We start from the raw sequence: 6,286 nt of genomic DNA, 5'->3' as shown, positions 1-6,286 counted from the left end.
GATTAAAAGAGATATAGATCATTAGTGTAAATGCATGTAAGTTATGTTTATGCTTATGTTTCTGTATTGACGACGACATTCCAAATGCTTTAAATGCAGAAAATACATTTATTCGGGAATGCTTTGATAAAGTATTTATCATGTATTTTCTGGGAACAAATTCCGCAATATTTTTATTAAAAGGGTATTCTGATTTTTATAAAGCATAAACAAAATCGGTCTTTTCTGGCTGTGAATTTGAGGATGTCACAACGAACATGGTAGTGTGCTCATTGTCAAAAGTAACACCCGACGCCTTTGTTATACATGATGTATGTATTGCAACCTCCAACTCTAAAGCTACCAATCTAGTAAGCGACCTTGTGGATGTGCTGCTTGATTATGTCTCATCGTTTTTGATGGATTTTAATACAAAATATAAGTTAGTTTTTCATAAAAACCAACAACAATTGCTTTAAAAATAACAAGTTTATTTTTGAGTTTATAACAAAACCAAACCATCTAGGATCCATTTATACATGTTAGAATGATATTAAAAACAAACATATATTGTATTAGAATGACAACCTTTTGGAGCCTTTGCACCCACTTGGTTTTGGGTTGTTGATGAAGATAGAAAAATCAAAGAGTATGATTTTCTCTACAATTATCCACCATTAAGATAAGGCACTTGGAATACTAGTTCCTTCTTGCATTCTTGAGTATCTTAAGCCTTTAAGAATTTAACTCAAATAAGAACTAAATGAGACAACTCAAGGGAGCTTTAAACCACCAAACTAACTTCAAAAGAGAGAAATAGGAGGAGGGAGAAGAAGAAGCTACGATTTCTTGTTTTTTTTAGAGAGAATGTGCAAGACATGAACTACTAGCTCCAAACTCATGCAAAATCCTTCTTTTATACTCACATGCACCTTTATATTAAAATAATATAATAACATAAAACAAATTTAGCCTTTTAAAAGCATGAGAGACAAGGTATGGAAGTTGACAAGCAACCTCCATGCCTTAACAAAAAAAATTCGGCCATGCCATAAGGAAGAGATAAAAAATGTCTAGCTAGTTTATTAACCATGGTATGTTAACTTATTAACTTGATCATAGTTAACCAAAGTATCCAAAACTTTGTACATGACTTATTAAATCATACCATATGATATAATAACTAGTTATACTCTCTTTAAAATTTTATTTTCACAAAACAATAATTGTTCCCTAATTAAATACAAGAATAGATATTATTTATTAATAATCGTATTAATAATAAACATACAAAATGTGTCAAATTGATAAAGGTGTGACCCTATAGGATTATAGATTATTAACAGTATCACTCAATAATGATTTTTGAGCACATATATCCAATAATCTCCTACTTGCACAATATTCATTACAGACTGACATAGGCAGTAGCTGACGTCTAGCAAGAGGCTACTACCCCTAACAACATATGAAGGGATCCATCTTATCAACAACCAATTCCAAGAGCTCTAAGCTACAATTGTTACTAAATGTGTGGTATCAGTTATTCATTTGTCTCAGACATCATGTTGAACATGAGATATGGTCCGCCATCAATCTCATTTAGTGTTCAAATTTTAGTAAGGCCTTAAATGTCTAACTCTCAACGAATAAGAGGAACAAATACCATCTTGACTACATACGCTCATTATTTTAGTTCATGTCATACCCAACAATGGACCTTATGACTACCTTTTACGGAAAAATGTTAAACCATGTCAAAGCACAATAATTCCTACACTTTAAGTCCCAAATATGTATCTCAGGTACAAGAATACAAAGGTAAAACCTTGATCAAAACATCACTCATGACTACGATTCATAAAGTGATTTTGATGCGGGTCAGGTCCAGTACTTATTCTCTTAATCAAGTACCTATGAAGTTGGAAGCAACTCTTGCTATTTTCATCTCCATGAAAACCAACCAATCCACTCATATTAGTCTTACCTCAAAGATGCTCCCACAATTATGAACGTTTATGGACATTTAAAATAACCTAGTTATTCAAGGATTAAAAATACTAATGTAGAATATAACAATTATTTAATGAAAGACTATATCCAATAAATATGGTTCATCCTATACGTACCTCTTGGCTTCTTTCTTGATTTTGTCTTTTTGCGATCGAGTCAAGTGTGACAACCCGATATTTCGAATCAATGTAATGGCCTAAAAAGTAAAGAATTGTAATTTATTTTGATATAATGAAATTAGTGTCAAAAATAAAATGTTCAAAATCCTCTATTAGGTTACCTAAGATGATAGTTATCGCATCAAGGTTTTCATAAATATAAAGAACACTAAAATCTGAGTTATAATGAAGAAGATATGACCAATCGAAAATTCGTATCAAAACCGGTAAAACAAAGTGAAATTTCAATAAAACACTTGTTAGTCTTAGGTATCTAAACGAAATTCGTGGATTAAACTAAACCATGAGCATGCATAAAAACAACGTCAAAATCCGATTTCGTATGAGGAAGTTATGATTTTTCCAAGTTTCGGGATAACGGTAGACAGCTAAAAACTCGAAATAGAGATCGAGGGACTTTTGGCTGAAACAACCTAAATGAGAATCGAAGATCTCAACAATAGTAGCGCAACAGTAAAAAGTCTGACGAAAACGAACACCGGATGAAGAAGTTATGGATTTTTAACGGACTTTTCCTGTCCCGGCCTATTAAAAATATAATATTATAAATAAAGTCAAAATTAGCCGACGGAGTCTGATATGTGCATATTTAGTGTGTATTAAGTATATTTTTTTATTCATATATTAGCTAAATTATGGCATATTATGGACAAAAGGTACTTAAAAGTGTTAAATTATGTTTTGCAGTCCAAAGATGAAGCTCGGAAGCAAAAGGAAGCAGGAGAAGCGGTTAGGAGCTCGAGAATGGAATGAAGAAGAAAAACACTAAAAATGGCATCCACTCATTGAGTCAGATAGCCTACTCGACGAGTCCGGTCGAGGAATCAGAAAGATAATGACTCGGAATTCCAGATAGTTATCGCAATACGGGGAATGTGAGAGGGACTCGACGAGTCACCACTTGACTCGACGAGTCGATTCGCTTATTTAAAGATAACTCCACAGGTCGATTAGAGAGAGTTCTGGGATGATTCAGAAGTGTTTTGCTGCGATTGAGAAGCCAGAAAAACCCTAGAAGTCGATAAAGAAAGCTAGAATTCAATTCTGGGGAGTAATTAAGGCACAATTTCATCATTCTACTTATTCTTTTGTTTTATCAATATGATTAAGCAACTTGACTTTGTTTGTTTGCTGTTATTTACTTTAATTATGAACTAAAACCTTTAGACTTCTGTTTGGGGATACAAAGTTGACAATATGGTTTGATTGATTGGTAGGATTAATTCCAAGTTGGTGAATTTTTGTTATTTTAGCTTGCTAAAGAACCTTGTGTGTGAATAATAATTAATTTTCTGTTAATAGGAAGATAATTGATTAGCATGAACATCTATTGATTATTGACCTCATATGATATGTGACCACTATACTATATGTCTAGGATTAATGAATATGAAACTAGAATTAATAAGAAAATTGAGTAAATTCATGTGCAAGCTTGTAAGATGACCATCAAATAAGAGGTTAATTAAACATAATAAATTAATTAGCTATTGCAAGTCTAACTTAACCCGAATAATTAATCTAGTAAATATAATTAAATTAGACAATTGGCCACTGTTTGAGTTAGTTTATTTGCTAAGGATTAGGGTAGTGAACATGAACCTAATTACTTGAATCGGTAACCAACGAAAGAATTAATCCATTGCACTATTACCTTGAAATCAACCATAGAGTTAACCGAGTTGAACTAAACAAAAGTTCCTTTCCAATTATTGAATCTAGTTAAATCGTTATTTTCTAGTCTTAAATTAGTTATAGTTAGTAAGTTTCTAGTCTTGTAAAACTAGAGAAAAACCCCTACTTCTTAATCAACTTAGATAGAATTAGTTTTTAATTTAATTTGCCGTTCCTTGTGTTCGATACCCTGCTTATTTAGCTATACCACAATTAATAGGTTTACTGCCTTTTGTGTGTTATTTGATAATTAAAGTAGGTTTAAAACTAAGTGAGTTTTACACACATTAAGTTTTTGGCACCGTTGCCGGGGAACGGTTCTAAAATTAGCATTAAAATTCTAATTCAATCAATCCTTTGTGTAAGATTCATCTTACACAAAGTTAATTTCTGTTAAGTTTTTAGGTAAAAAAAAAAAAAAAAAAAAAAAAAAAAAAAAAAAAACCCCTGATTTTACCTTGGACTCGCCGAGTGCATTCGCCCAGACTCGGCGAGTACGACGCTGAATCAGATTTAATTTTTTTGTTCGTTTTACGCGTTTTCTGTTTTGTTTGCAGTTGTTTCATGACCCGAGGATCTGATACGCCTCTGGTTCCCCCTCTTGAAGATCCGGAAACCGCATTAAGAAGGAACAAAGGCAAAACCGTTGGAGAATCCGCTTCTTCAAAGAACTCACCACTCAAAAACCTCAAATCCGTTTTTAGCAAGAAAAGGAGCAGCAAATCAAGAGCATCCAGTGCATCGTTGACAATCGAGGACCCGATTCAAAAAGACACCGAGTACGAGACCGAGGAAGAAAACGAGCCCACATACGAGCACACATCCGAGTTTGAAGACAATTTAGCCACCGCTATGGCTAATATTGACGAAATCCCCATGGGGGAATGGAAGAAGAGGATGCGTGATGACACCGGCCCGGGACTTGTGCAACCCGCAATTCCCGTAATCGCTACTTTTGAGCTAAAGGGCCATATTCTCGCTCAACTTAAGGAGATTCCTTTTCACGGGAGAGATCACGAAGACGCCTATAAGCACTTGGATGAAGTAAATGATGTGGCAGATTACTTCAATGTACCCAATGTGCCCCGCGAGATCCAGCTTCTTCGCATGCTTCCTGTCACATTTAAAGGAGCTGCAAAAGATTGGTTAAAGTCACTCCCTCCCGGATCGGTCACCACATGGGCCAAGATGAAAGAAGAGTTCATAGACCATTTTTGCCCACCTTCCAAGATAGCCAAGCTAAAGAAAGCCATTGCCAACTTCGAGCAACAACCCGGAGAATCTGTTTATGAAGCTTGGGAAAGGTACAAGAGCCTACTTAGAAATTGCCCACACCATGACCTTAATAGCCAACAAGAGGTCTCCATCTTTTATGATGGAGTTAATGTCACCACGAGGCAACTACTCGATTCACAAGGCCCGCTCACCAGAAAGCCACCTCCGGAAATAAAGGAATTAATTGAAGAATTCTCCATGCATTCTAGAGAATACCACAATTCGAGGAATGAAGTGAGTCATGGAGCAGTGAACTCGGTGAACGATAGCATGGCGGCGGTAATAGGTAAACTCGATAGCCTAGACCGAAGAATGACGAAAATGGATCAAACAATCCATGCTATTAGGGTAGGATGCGAAAATTGTGGCGGCCCCCACCTCACCAAGGATTGTGATCGAGACGAAAACGGAAATAAAAAGGCTCAAGTATTTTATTCCAGTGGCGATAGATACGATGAAGATTGGAGGAAACCGAAGAAGGAATGGCTCCCATACGAAGAATATAAAAAGGCTAAGGAGGAGAAATACAAACAGATGGAGAGGGGATTCTATCAAAAGGAAGAGTCGGTGACGGAAAAGAAGGCCAGTTTAGAAGATATGCTCACAAGATTCATAACCGCGTCCGAGAAAAGACACAATGATCATGATGTAGCAATGCAAGAAACCAGAAACATGCTGAGGAATCAGCAAGCATCCATTCTCAACATTGAGAAACAGCTGGGACAGCTTGCACATCAAGTGAATGAAAGAAGACCGGGCCAACTTCCGAGCAACACCGAACCTAATCCAAGAATGGAGAACGTAAGCGTAATAACCTCCAACAGTGAAGGAAAATTTACAGAAGCACTAAGGATCTCCAAGAAGAAGGAAGAAAAGGTAGAAGAATCGGAGCCAGCAAAACCCGACCCGACTCGTTGAGTCACTCCATTGGACTCGACGAGTCCATGCAAAATTGAAACACCTATCAGTTCTTCGAAACCTTATAAGCCTCCGCTGCCATACCCAATCAAAGTCATGCCTGCAAAAAAAGTAGAAGCATACAGAACCTTCATGAATCATGTTAACGCTCTACAAGTTAATGTGCTATTTGTGGAAACAATACTTCAAACACCTAAATACTTCAACTTGCTTAAGGGTCTTTTTGCTGCTAGGAAGGATTTGGCTGA

At 36.0% G+C, this 6,286-nt stretch overlaps 1 non-coding gene across 1 annotated transcript; it reads right to left on the bottom strand.

The window, feature by feature from the left end:
* Positions 1–5,081: 5,081 nt before the first annotated feature.
* Positions 5,082–5,188, bottom strand: LOC145013659 (small nucleolar RNA R71). The gene has a single exon (XR_013665207.1). It is a non-coding gene; the product is annotated as a small nucleolar RNA R71 (small nucleolar RNA).
* Between the last annotated feature and the right edge of the window lie 1,098 nt (positions 5,189–6,286).

The sequence above is a fragment of the Lactuca saligna genome, chromosome 8 (genome assembly GCF_052625555.1).
Source record: "Lactuca saligna cultivar CGN05327 chromosome 8, ASM5262555v1, whole genome shotgun sequence".
NCBI lineage: Eukaryota > Viridiplantae > Streptophyta > Magnoliopsida > Asterales > Asteraceae > Lactuca > Lactuca saligna.
Note: the sequence above shows the minus strand (reverse complement) of the source record. Positions and strands in the feature narration are given on the sequence as shown.